Raw genomic sequence first — 14540 nt, 5'->3', positions numbered from 1 at the left:
ACAGATTGTTAACTGTAGTCACATGGCTGTACATTAGATCTCCAGAACTTACTCATCCTGTGTAACTGAAACTTTGTACCCTTTGACCAACATTCTCCATTTCCCCCTCCCTCCAGCTTCTAGTAGCCACCATTTTACTATTTGCTTCTGTTAGTTTGACTATTTTATTTACTTACTTATATATTTATGGTGATGGGGCCTTGCTATGTCACCCAGGCTGGAGTACAGTGGTGTGATCATAGCTCACTGTAGCCTTGACCTCCCAGGCTTAAGTGATCCTCCCATACCAGCCTCCTGGGTAGCTGGTACCACAGGCATGCACCACCACGCCCAAATAACTAAAAAATTGGTTTTTTGTAGAGAAAGGGACTCCCTGTGTTGCCCAGATTGGTTGTGAACTTCTGGGCTTATGTGATCCTCCTGCCTTGGCTTTCCAAGGTGCTGGTGTGTCCGTAATTGGTGGGTTCTTGGTCTCATTGACTTTAAGAATGAAGCCGCGGACCCTGGCGGTGAGTGTTACAGTTCTTAAAGCTGGGTGCATCCGGAGTTTGTTCCTTCAGATGTTCAGATGTGTCTGGAGCTTCTTCCTTCTGGTGGGTTCATGGTCTGGCTGGCTTCAGGAGTGAAGCTGCAGACCTTCGGGTGAGTGTTACGGCTCATAAAGGCAGCCTGGACCCAAAGAGGGAGCAGCAGCAAGATTTATTGCAAAGAGGAAAAGAACAAAGCTCCCACAGTGTGGAAGGGGACCCGACCAGGTTGACACTGGCTGGGGCAGCAGCCTGCTTTTGTTCCCTTATCTGGCCCCACCCACATCCTGCTGATTGGTCCGTTTTACAGAGAGCTAATTGGTCCACTTTACAGAGAGCTGATTGGATTGTTTTGACAGAGTGCTGATTGGTGCATTTACAATCCTTGAGCTAGACACAAGAGTGCCAGACATAAAAGTTCTCCAAGTCCCCACTAGATTAGCTAGATACAGAGTACCAATTGGTGTATTTACAAACCTTGAGCTAGACACAGAGTACTGATTGGTGTATTTACAAACCCTGAGCTGGACACAGAGTGCTGATTGGTGTGTTTACAATCCTTGAGCTAGACACAGAGTGCTAGACATAAAAGTTCTCTAAGTTCCCACTAGGTTAGCTAAATACAGAGTACCAGTTGGTGTATTTACAAACCTTGAGCTAGACACAGAGTACTGATTGATGTATTTACAAACCCTGAACTAGACACAGAGTGCTGATTGGTGCGTTTACAATCCCTTAGCTAGACATAAAAGATCCCCAAGTCCCCACAAGACTCAGGAGCCCAGCTGGCCTCACCCAGTGGATCCCACATCTGGGCTGTAGGTGGAGCTGCCCGCCAGTCCTGAGCTGCACCTGCACTCCTCAACCCTTGGGCGGTGGATAGGACCGGGCGTCACTGAGCAGGGGGCAGCGCCGTGCGGGGTGGGAGGGGAGGGGGGGAGGGGAGGGGGGGGAGGGGAGGGGAGGGGGGGGAGGGGAGGGGGGGAGGGGAGGGGGGAGGGGGGAGAGGGAGGGGTACTCAGATGTGGTGGGCTGCAGGTCCTGAGCCCTGCCCCGCCAGGCAGCTAAAAATCTGAGAGCAGCGCGGGAGGGCCGGTGCTGCTGTGGGACCCGGGGCAACCTCCACAGCTGCTGGCCCGGGTGCTAAGCCCCTCACTGCCCTGGGCTGGCAGTGCCGGCCTGCCCCTGAGCCCGAGCCCGCCCCAGCGGGAGCTCCCACTGGCCTGCGAGCGCCGCCCTGCTTCCCGCTGGTGCCTCTTCCTCCGCACCTCCCAGAGGGAGGCTGCTCTGGCCTCAGCCAGCCCAGAGAGGGGCTCCCACGGTGCCGTGGCAGGCTGAAGGGCTCCTCAAGTGCTGCCAGAGTGGATGCCCAGGCCGAGGAGGCACTGAGAGTGAGGGCTGCTAGCACATTGTCACCTCTCACTGGGATGACAGGCATGAGCCACCACACTTGGTTGAGTTTGACTACTTTATTTATTTTTTTTTTTTATTATTTTTTTTTGAGACGGAGTCTCGCTCTATCGCCCAGGCTGGAGTGCAGTGGCCGGATCTCAGCTCACTGCAAGCTCCGCCTCCCGGGTTCGGGCCATTCTCCTGTCTCAGCCTCCTGAGTAGCTGGAACTACAGGCGCCCGCCACCTCGCCCGGCTAGTTTTTTGTATTTTTTTAGTAGAGACGGGGTTTCACCGTGTTAGCCAGGATGGTCTCGATCTCCTGACCTAGTGATCCGCCCGTCTCGGCCTCCCAAAGTGCTGGGATTACAGGCTTGAGCCACCGCGCCCGGCTAGTTTGACTACTTTAAATACCACATATAAGTGAGATTACACAGTATTTGCCTTCCTGTGTCTGACTTATTTTACTTATCATAATGTCCTCCAGTTTCAGCATGTTATCACAAATGGCAAGATTTCCTTTTTAAAGGCTGAATAATATTCCATTGTGTATATATAATATATATATACTTTTTATCCATTCATCTACTGACAAATGTTTAGATTATTTTGCATATTTTAGCTATTGAGGATAGTACTTCAATAAACAGGTGAGTGCAGATATCTCTTTGAGATACTGATTTCATTTCCTTTGGATATATACCCAGAAGTACAATGGCTGGATCATATGGTATTCCACTTGGAATTTTTTGTGATGTCTCCATACTGTTTTTCAAAATTAGTGTACCAATTTACATTCCCACTAACAGCATACAAGGCTTTCCTTTTCTACACGTCCTCTCCAACACTTATTTTTTGTCTTTTTGATAATAACCATTCTAGCAGGTGTGAGGTGATATCCCATGGTGGTTTTGACTTCTGTTTCCTTGATGACTGGGGATGTTAAGTATGTTTCCATAAACCTGTTGGTTATTCATATTTCTTCTTTTGAGAAATGTTCATTAATATCCTTTGAAGGCCGGGCATGGTGGCTCATGCCTGTAATCCCAGCACTTTGGGAGGCCAAGGTGGGCGGATCACAAGCTCAGGAGATCAAGACCATCCTGGCTAACACGGTGAAACCCCATCTCTACTAAAAATACCAAAAATTAGTCGGGTGTGGTGGCGGGCGCCTGTAGTCCCAGCTACTCAGGAGGCTGAGGCGAGAGAATGGCGAGAGCCTGGGAGGCGGAGCTTGCAGTGAGCCAAGATCATGCCACTGCACTCCAGCCTGGGCGACAGAGCGAGATTTCGTCCCCACCCCCCCCAAAAAGATCCTTTTACCACTTTTTTGAGATAACAATTTTATTTCTATGGGCTACACACACACACACACACACACGGGGAATTGCTGTATTTTATGGTAATTCCCTTTGACCGTTTTTAATCTCTTTTTTTTTTTTTTTTTGCTGTTATGTTGTATGGAGCCAGGTGCAGTATCATGCTACTTGGGAGGCTGAAGTTGGAGGATTGCCTGAGGCAAGTAGTTTGAGACCAGCCTGGTTAACATAGTGAGACCTCTCTTTAAAAATGAAAAAAATTTTGTATCAGCTATTTATATATTTTGGATATTAACCCCCTTATCAGATATACGGTTTACAAATATTTTCTTCCATTCTATAGAATGTCTTTTCACTCTGTCAATTGTTCCCTTTGCAGTGCAGAAGCTTTTTAGTTTGATGTAATATCATTTGTCTATTTTTACTTTTGTTGTCTGTGCTTTTGGTGTTACATCCGAAGACTCATTGCCCAGGCCAATGTCAAGAAGATTTCACCTCTTTTTTCTTAGAGTAGTTTTACAGTTTCAGGCCTTATGTTTAAGTCTTTAATCCATTTTAAGTTGAATTTTTATGTGGTGTGAGTTAAGTCCAGTTTCATTCTTCTGCATGTAGATACCTGGTTTTTCCCACACCATTTATTGAAGAAAGTATTCTTTGCCTTTTGTATGCTTTTAGCAACCTTGTCAAAGATCATTTAACTGTAAATACATGGATTTGTTGCTGGGCTCCTTATTCTCATCCATTGGTTTATGTGTCTATTGTCATGTCAGTATGATACTATTTTTATTGCTGTAACTTTCTGATATGAATTCAGGAAGTGTGATGCTTCCAGCTTTTCTCTTCTTGCTCAAAATTACTTTGGCTATTTGGGGTCTTTTGTGATTCCATATAAATTTAAGGATTATTATTATTATTCTATAAAGAATGCCACTGGTGGCTGGGTGCAGTGGCTCACACCTGTAATCCCAGCACTTTGGGAGGCCCAGGTGGGCGGATCACCTGAGGTCAGGAGTTTGAGACCAGCCTGGCCAAGATGGTGAAATCCCATCTCTACTAAAAATAAAAAAATTATCTGGGCATGGTGGTGCACACCTGTAATCCCAGCTGGGATGAGGGAGGCTGGGATTTGGGAGGCTGAGACAGGAGAATCACTTGAACCCAGGAGGCAGAGGTTGCAGTGAGCTGAGATCATGCCATTGCACTCCAGCCTGGGTGACAGAGCAAGACTCCGTCTCAAAAAAAAAAAAAAAGAATGCCATTGGGACTCTGATAAAGATTACATTTAATCTGTAGATCATTTGGGTAGTGCTGTGGTTTGAATGTGTCCCCTCAAGTTAATATGTTGAAACTTAATTGCCAATATGATAGTATTAAGATGTAGGACCTTTAGGAGGTGAATGTGGGAACTTCAGGAGGTGATTGGGTCAGGAGGGCTTTGCCCTCATGAATGGAATTCCTGACCTTATAAAAAGGCTGGAGGAAACCATGTAGACCCCTTTTGCCCTTCTGCCTTCTGCCCATATGAGAACAGGTGTTTATTTGCTCTGGTGGGCATAGCAACAAGGTGCCATCTTGGAAGCAGAGACCAGGCCTTCATCAGACATTGAACCTGTGCCTTGATCTTGGACTTCCAGAGAATATGACAAATAAAATTACCCAGTCTGAGGTATTTTGTTATAGAAGCACAAATGGAGTAAGACATAGTATGGATATTTTAACAGTAATAATTCTTCCAATCCATTAACATGGGATATCTTTCCATTTATCTGTGTCTTATTTAATTTCCTTCATTAATGTTTTATAATACTCAGTGTGTAAGTCTTTCAGTTCAACTCTTTGGCTAAGTTTGTTTCTAAGTATTTTGTTCTTTTTCTTGCTATTATAAATGGCATTAATTTAAAATTTTCCTTTTCAGATCGTTCTTTGTGTATAGAAACATGAATGATTTTTGTATGTTGATTTTGTATCCTGCAACCTTACTAGTTCTAATACTTTTTTTTGTTGAGTCTTTTGGTTTTCTATATATACATATAATCATGTCTACTGCAAATATAGATAGTTTTACTTCTTTCTTTTTAATTTGGATGCCTTTATTTCATTTTCTTCTCTAATTGCTCTGGCTAGGATATCCACACTATGTTGAATGGAAATAGTGAGAATCGCATCTTTTCCTTTAACCAGATCTTCCAGGCAAAACTCTCAGTTTTTTTCTGCATTGATTGGGATGTTAGCTGTGGGCTTCTTCTATATGTTTTTTATTATATTGAGGTACATTCTCTCTATACTCGTTTCTTGAAAATGTTTATTATGAATGAATGTTGAATTTTGCTATATGCTTTTTCTGCATCTGTTGAGATGATCAAAAGGGTTTTTTCATTATGTTAATGTGGTGTATTACATTCACTGATTTGCTAGTGTTGAACCATCCTTACATTCCAGGGATAAATTCCACTTGGTCATGGTGTATGAGCCTTTTAATGTGCTGTTGTTATTTGGTTTACAGGTATTTTATTGAGGATTTTGCATCTGTGTTTATCAGGGATATTTGTCTGTAGTTTCCTTTTCTTGTGGTATCTTTGATATCTGGGTGTTGTTTGCCTGATAATAATTAGGAGGAGGCATTCCTCCTCCTCCTTCTTCTCCTCCTCCTTCTTCTCCTTCTCCTTCTTCTTCTCCTCCTCCTCCTCTTCCTCCTCCTCCTCCTTTTTTTTTTTTTTTTGGAGACAGAGTCTTGCTCTGTTGGCCAGGCTGGGGTGCAGTGGTGTGATCTAGGCTTACTGCAACCTCTGCCTCCCAGATTCAAGCTATTCTCCTGCCTCAGCCTCCAGAGTAGCTGGGTTTACAGGCATCTGTCACCACACCTGGCTAATTTTTTTTGTATTTTTAGTAGAGACAGAGTTTCACCATGTTGGCCAGGCTGGCCTCAAACTCCTGACCTCAAGTCATCTGCCTGCCTTAGCCTCCCAAAGTGCTGGGGTTACAGGCATGAGCCACCACATCTGGCCACCTTTTCTATTTTTTGGAAGAGTTTAAGAAGATTGGTATTAATTTTTCTTTAAATGTTTTGTAAAATTCATCCATGGAGTCATCTAGTCCTGGGTTTTTCTTTGTTGGGAGATTTTTGAATACTGATTTATTCTCCTCATTTATTATTGGTATTTTCAGGCTTTCTAGTTATTCTCAATTCAGCTTCAATTGGCTTTATGTTTTTAGAAATTTATCCATTTCTTTTTTTTTTTTTTTTTTTTTGAGACGGAGCCTTGCTCTGTCACCCAGGCTGGAGTGCAGTGGCCGGATCTCAGCTCACTGCAAGCTCCTCCTCTCGGGTTCACGTCATTCTCCTGCCTCAGCCTCCCGAGTAGCTGGGACTACAGGCACCCGCCACTTAGCCCGGCTAGTTTTTTGTATTTTTTAGTAGAGACGGGGTTTCACCGTGTTAGCCAGGATGGTCTCGATCTCCTGACCTCGTGATCCGCCCGTCTCGGCCTCCCAAAGTGCTGGGATTACAGGCTTGAGCCACCGCGCCCGGCCAAATTTATCCATTTCTTGTAGGTTATCCAATTTGTTGGCATATAATTATTCTTAAGTGTTCCTTATGACCCTTTCTATTTCTGCAGCATTCATTGTAATGCCTCTTCATTCATTTTTTATTTGTGTTTTCACTCTTTTTTTCTTCATTCTTTTCTTTTCTTTTTCTTTTGAGACAGGGTCTTGTTCTGTTGCCTAGGCTGGAGTGCAGTGGCACAGCCATGGCTCACTGTAGCCTTGACTTCCCAGGCTCAAGTAACCCTCCCACTTCAGAGGACCAACATGGTGAGAGTAGCTGAGACTACAGGCGTATACCATCACACTGGCTCATTTTTGTATTTCAGTTGAGATGGGGTTTTGCCATATTGGCCATGCTGGTCTTGAACTCCTGACCTCAGGTGATCTGCCCACCTTGGCCTCCTAAAGTGCTGGGATTACAGGTGTGAGCCACTGAGCCCAGCCTTTTTTTCCTTAGACTAGCTAAGTATTTGTTGATTTTATCTTTTCAAAAAATCAACTCTTGGTTTTGTCAATTTTCTTCTATTGTTTTCTTTTCTTTATCTGATTTATTTTTGCTCTAATCTTTATTATGCCTTTTGCTACCATTTGGCTTAATTTGTTTTCTAATTTGTTAAGGTGTGAAGTTAGATCAAAATCTCTCATTTGAGATTTTCTTTTTGAATGTAGACGTTTATTGCTCTAAAGCTTCCTCTTAGTATTGCTTCTACTGCATCTCATAAGTTTTGGTATTTTGTGTTATCATTTTTGTTTGTTTGCAGATAGTTTTAAAATTTCCTTTTGATTTCTTCTCTTACCCAGTGGTTATTCAAGAATGTGTTTTTTAGTTTCCGTGTAAATGTGAATCTTCTCATTTTATTGGTTATTGATTTTTATTTCATTCCATTTTAATGGAAAGAGATAGATATTTGGAATGACTTGTATCTGCTTATGTTTGCTATAACTTGTTTTGTGACCTGACATGTGATCTATCCTGGAGAATGTTCTCTGTGCTCTTGAAAAGAATATTCTTCTACTGTTGGGTGAAAATTTCTGTATATATTTGTTGGGTCCATTTGGTCTATCATGTTCAAATCAGCTGTTTTTTTAATTGATTTTTTGCCTACATGTTCTATTCATTACTGAAAGTGGGGGTAGTGAGGTCTACTAATTTATTGTATTGCTGTCAATTTCTCCCTTCAAATCTATCAATATTTGTTTTATATATTAGATTCTCTGACATTGAGTGCATATATATTTGTAATTGTTATGTATTCCTATTAAATTGACCTTTTTATCAATATAAAATTACCGTAACATTACCTTTTTTCTTTAGAGAATGTTTTTTACTCAGCTAACTTTTTTTTTTTTTCTTTTGAGACAGAGTTTTGTTCTTGTTGCCCAGGCTGGAGTGCAGTGACACGCCCAGCTAATTTTTGTATTTTTAGTAGAGACGGGGTTTTACCATGTTGGCCAGGCTGGTCTCGAACTCCTGAGTTTAGATGATCCATCCGCCTTGGTCTCCTAAAGTGGTGGGATTACAAGTGGGAACCACCATGCCTGACCCATTTTACCATTTTAAAGATGGCATCCCATTGCCTTTCTCCTTTTTTGTTTCTGATGAGAATTTAGCAATCATTCATGTCGTTGTTTCCCATTATTAATGTGTTATTTATTTTCCTCTGGCTGTTTTCAGTATTTTCTTTTTATCTTTGGTTTTCGTCAGTTTTAGATTATGTTCTTAGGGGTGATTTTCCTTATGTTTATGTTGATGAGGATTCAGTGAGTTTCTTATACCTGTAAGTTGTATCCCAAATTTGGGGAATATTTGATCATTACTTTTTCAAATTCCTTTCCAATTTCATTATATGTCCCCTTTATTTTGGGGGACTTCAGTTTCACTTTTTTTATGCTGTTTGGCATTGTTCATAGGTCACTGATGTTCTGTTCATATTTTTCCCCCATTTTTTCCCTCTATTCTTCATATTGAATTATTTTTAGCAATCTATCTTCATGTTTACTGCCCTCTTTTATTTGCTATTAATCTCATTCAGGTATTATTATATAATTATTATATATATTATATAATTATATATTATATAATAATTATATAATTGTTATATATACATTATTATATATTATATATTATATTATTATAATATAATAATAATTATGATATAATTATATTATTATTATTGAGATGGAGTCTCGCTCTGTCACCTAGCCTGGAGTGCCATAGTGCAATCTCAGTTCACTGCAACCTCTGCCTCCTGGGTTCAAGTGATTCTCCTGCCTCAGCCTCCTGAGCAGCTGGGACTATAGGCATGCGCCGCCAGGCCCAACTAATGTTTTATATTTTTAGTAGAGACAGGGTTTCACTATGTTGGCCAGGCTGGTCTCAAACTCCTGACCTCAAATGATCCACCTGCCTCTGCCTCCCAAAATGCTGGGATTACAGGTGTGAGGCACCATGCCTGGCCCTCATTCAGTTATTTTTAAAAATTATGAATGCTCTTCTGTTCTAGAATAGTCACTTGATTCTTTTTTGTGTTTTCTACTTCTCTGACATTCTTCAAATTTTTATTCATTATGACTATATTTTCTTGTAAGTATTTGAACATATTTATGTGGATATTAAAGTCCTTGTTTGCTAGTTCCAGCATCTACGTCACATAAGTTTCTTTTCTACTTACTGACTTTTCTTTGATCCATGACCCATATATTCTTATTTCTTTGGATTCTAATAATATTTTATTGTATGCTAGACATTAAATGTGATGCATTATGGCTAATCTGTGTTATGGATCCCCTTTTTTGAAGAAAAGTTTTATTGGGGAATAATTTCAAGTTTACAGAAATGTTTTTAAGATAGCACAGAATATTTCTTTATACCTTTCACTCCATTTCCCCTAATGTTAGCATTTTTAAAAATCATGGCACATTTCTCAAATGTACGAAATTAATATTGCTACATTGTTTGAATTTTGCCAGTTTTCCACTAATGCCCTTTTTCTGTTCCAGGATCCAATGCAGGATACCACATTGCATCTAGTTGTCATATTTATTGTTTTCCTCTGGTCTATGACAGTTTCTCAGTGTTTCCTTATTTTTCGTGAAGTTGATATTATTTGAAGAGTATTGGTCAGATATTTCATAGAGTACTACTCAATTTAGAATTATCTGATTTTTTTCTCATGTTTAGATTGGATATGTAGGGGAAAACTTTTTTCAACTCCATTTTACTTCTGCTTTCACACTACCACTACCACAAATACCAACACAGAAGACTTGTGTGACCAAATGTGGTAGGGGTGTACTCCACATACCAATTAGCAGATACCAACTGGGTGTCCTCTAATTCAATTCCGACATTATCTACATGGAGATAGTGTCAGATCTTACAGTTCAGGCGTTCAATATGCAAACTGCCCCCTACACCCTCAGACACCAGTCACAAGTTCGGGCCTCTTGGCATATCTTACCAATAAGCTGCAAGCTGGGATTTCCACAACTTCCCCTTTGAGTTCAATTAATTTGCTGGAGCAGCTCACAGAACTCAGGGAAACCCTTATGTTTATCAGTTTATTATAAAGGATATTACAAAAGATACAGATGAAGAGAACTGTAGGGCAGGATATGGGGAAAGGGGTGCGGAGCTTCCATGCCCTCCCTGGGAAGACTGCTCTCCAGGAACCTCTACAGGTTCAGTCATCTGGAAGCATTCTGACACAGTTCTCTTGGGTTTTTATGGAAGCTTCAGGACATCGACATTCCTGCTCCTGACCCCCTCCCCGTCATCACCCCAGTAAAGGGCAGGACCCTCTCTGGGGAAGGTCTTAAGACCCACAATCAGAAAGACAGGGAAAAATTAGAGTCCTGCCTTGAGACAGATGAAAGGAGGGCAGGATAAGGCCAGAGGCCTTCCCCTTGAGGCCTGACACACTCAACATTATAAGAAAGGATTATAACAGGGACCATAGGAGTTAGGAGCCAGGAACTGTGGATGAAAACCAATATATACATATATATAATGTCACCCTGGGGTCATGGATTTTGAGGAACAAACCTTAGTGGTTAGGTGCTTTTATCATTGCATCATATTAGGGGGTACATGATATCAACAAGACTCATCACTGGTGGTTCACGTAGTGAACCCTGTTCATGTGGTTGAGGTGATATTTGCCAAGATTCTCTACTGAATAGTTACTGTTTCCTTTTATCCATAATTTAATCTTTGGAAGTGAGTCTCTTATCCCTGACTACCCTCAAAGGGAGGAGAGTTAAATTCCACATCCTGAATGGGGACTATCTACGTATATTGTTTGGTACCTTCTGTAAGGAAGATTTGTCACTTCTCCCCTATTTATTTACTCATTTATTTATTTAAATCAGTACAGATTATATAGTTTTTCCCCTTGTGTTATAATTCAATACTGTCATTTATTTTGTTGTTGATACTGTTCCATTGGGAGCTTTTCCAGTTTGGTTCCTGTGTCCTGATGGGCTCCCATTTTTTTTTTTTTTAACTTGCTTACTTTTTAACATTAAAAGACTAGGAGATCAGGCTGGGCGTGGTGGCTCAAGCCTGTAATCCCAGCACTTTGGGAGGCCGAGGCGGGCGGATCACGAGGTCATGAGATCGAGACCATCCTGGCTAACATGGTGAAATCCCGTCTCTACTAAAAATACAAAAAAATTAGCCAGGTGTGGTGGCAGGTGCCTGTAGTCCCAGCTACTTGGGAGACTGAGGCAGGAGAATGGCGTGAACCCAGGAGGCAGAGTTTGCAGTGAGCCGAGATCACACCACTGCACTCCAGCCTGGGCTACAGAGCAAGACTCTGTCTCAAAAAAAAAAAGACTAGGAGATCCTCCAAGCTTATTTTGTATTTTCCCTGTTCTGGCCCTAGAATTAGCCATTTCTTCAAAGAGCCCCTGATTCCTATGTTGCCTTCTGATACGGTTTGTTTGGATCTGTGTCCCCACCCAAATATCACATTGAATTGTAATCTCCAGTGTTGGAGATGGGGCCTGGTGGGAGGTGATTGAATAATGGGGATGGTTTTTCATGAATGGTTTAGTACCATCCCCCTAGAGCTGTTCTCCTGATAAAGTTCTCACGAGATCTGGTTGTTTAAAAGTGTGTAGCACCTCCCCACCGCCACCCTCCCCCGCCCTGCCCTGGTCTCTCTTGCTCCTGTTCTGGCCATGTAAGACATTTCCCTTTGCCGTCCACCATGACTGTAAGTTTCCTGAGGCCTCCCCAGAAACAGATGCCACTATGCTTCTTGTGCATCCTGCAGAACTGTCAGCCAATTAAACTTCTTTTCTTTATAAATTATTCAGCCTCAGGTATTTCTTTATAGCAGTGCAATAATGGACTAATACACCTTCCTTTTGTTTTTAAATGATCTTAATCATTTTAAAGCATACAATTCAGTAGTGTTAAGTATTATCATGGACTGAATGTTTGTCTCCCCCAAATTCACATATTGAAGCCCTAATCCTCAGTGTGACTATACTTGGAGATGGAGCCTTTAAGGAAGTAATTAAGGTTAAATCAGGTTACAAGGGTGGGACCCTGATCTGATAGGATTAATGTTCTTGTAAGAAGAGAGACCAGAGCCCACTCTTTCTCCCCTTGTGCACACGCTGAGGAAAGGCCACTTGAGGATATAGTGAGAAGTCTGCAACCTACGGGGGAAGCACTCTCCAAACACCAACTCTGCTGGCATCTTGATCTTCGACTTTCAGTCTGTGGAATGATGAGAATATAAATACATTTCTGTTGTTTAAGTCACCTAGTCTATGGTATTTTGTTGTGATAGTCCAAGCAAGTGAATACAAGAATATTCACATTGTTGTACACCATATCTCCAGAACTTAATCACACTGCAAAACCGAAACCCTGTATCCATTAAGCAACTTCCTTTTCCTTTTCCCTCCAAACTTCTTTCAGTAACCATTCGGCTTTCTTTGTCTATGGGTTTGACTACTTCAGATTCCTCATATAAGTGGAATCACACAGTATTTGTCATTTTGTGATCAGTTCATTTCACTTAGTATAATGTTTTCAAGTTTCATCAGTGTTGTAAAGTATGACAGGATTTCCTTTCTAAGACTGACAAATATTCCATTGTATGTATAGACCACATTTTGTTTGTTTGCCTTCATATTAAGGGTGTGAAAATTTGTTCTCAGAGGCAGCTAAACTATCGGTGACTCTCTTTGGTGATGTTAAGATTTTTTTTGTTTGTTTGTCTTTGGTTGGTGCTACTAAGCAATGCATCACCTCTGTTCTCCCTGTTCAGCTCTTGGCCCTACAGGAACTATTTCAGCTTGGACTTGCAGAGTTTTGTCCTATGTCTGCGCAGCCTAGAACTTAGCTACAGACGTATGGTGAATTCCTACATAGTCTTAAGGGTGCCTCTCTCTTGTCAATTACCCTGCCCTGCAAATTCCAGCCATTTAAGCAGCTTAAAACTCCAAGCTCTGCCTCCTCATTTTAGTAAGACTGCTGTTCTGTTTAGGATTCATTTTTGTGCTCTGTACTAGAAAGTGGTCCTAGATAGAAAGCTCGGGTGATCACAGCACTCACCTTTGTGTTCTCTCAAGGATCACAGTGCTGCCTGTGTGTTCCTGAAAATAGCTGCCTCGTGTATTTTGCCATGTGTAATATTTTGATTGGAGAGTAAGTCTAATGCCATTCTGTCATGACTGGAGGCAGAAATTTTGTTTTTATTTGTTTTTATTAATATGCACTCCCTGTTTCTCTTCTTTTATCCTTATGCAGTCTATCTTGATGATCTTATCCATTCTTAGGAGTTTCAATACCCTTTCTGTTTTCTTTACTTTAAGTTTTGTTTTTGGAGATGGAGTTTCACTCTTGTTGCCCAGGCTGGAGTACAATGGTGTGATCTCAGCTCACTGCAACCTCTGCTTTCCAGTTTCAAGCGATTTTCCTGTCTCAGCCTCCTGAGTCACTGCGATTACAGGCACCAACCACCATGCCTGGCTAATTTTTTTGTATTTTTAGTAGAGAAGGGGTTTCACCATGTTGGCCAGGCTGGTCTTGAACTCCTGACGTCAGGTGATTCACCTGCCTCAGTCTCCCAAAGTGCCGAGATTACAGGCATGAGCCACCATGCCTGGCCTACTTTAACTTTTTATTAACTTTTCACCTACTAAAAATAAATTACTAAGATGTTAGAATGTATTTGTTTACTTTGCTCTTCTTTTTAGTCATCTTTGCATGTAAAAATAAGACAACAGAAAAAATTTAATGGAATTTCTGATACTGTGAAGGGTAAAGATGATAGCACAATTTGAACAATGTTTTGGGGAAGATGTGGTTATGTCATATTCACAAAACATATCTGGGCAATAGTCCATTTCTCCCATGATTCCAGGCATGCACCCAACAGTCCATTTCATTATTGCTTATCACTGCCCAAAAGTTCCAAGAAATGACGAAATCAGTCTCATTTGGCATACATTTTTCAGAAGGAAACAAAGCAGAGAAAAAATTCTGAGAGAAATTCATAGCTAGTAACCACTCTCACTTTTATTTTAGTTTCCATAACTGAAATTGCTGGACTTGAGAGCAATTTTTCCTTGCTCAACAGAATTAGGTGACGTGGGGAATCAATTCAATATCTATTTAATGAGCATCTAGAGTATCATGGGGCAAAAAAATAGCAACTTAAAATATTAATTTCTATAGGCAGTCCCCAAATTTGAATCATTTCCTGAAAAATTACTTCTGTTTTTGTCAAGTTTCCT

Source organism: Macaca fascicularis, chromosome 11 (assembly GCF_037993035.2).
Source record: "Macaca fascicularis isolate 582-1 chromosome 11, T2T-MFA8v1.1".
Lineage (NCBI taxonomy): Eukaryota > Metazoa > Chordata > Mammalia > Primates > Cercopithecidae > Macaca > Macaca fascicularis.
The sequence above is the reverse complement of the archived record's forward strand: the minus strand, read 5'-3'. Positions refer to the sequence as shown.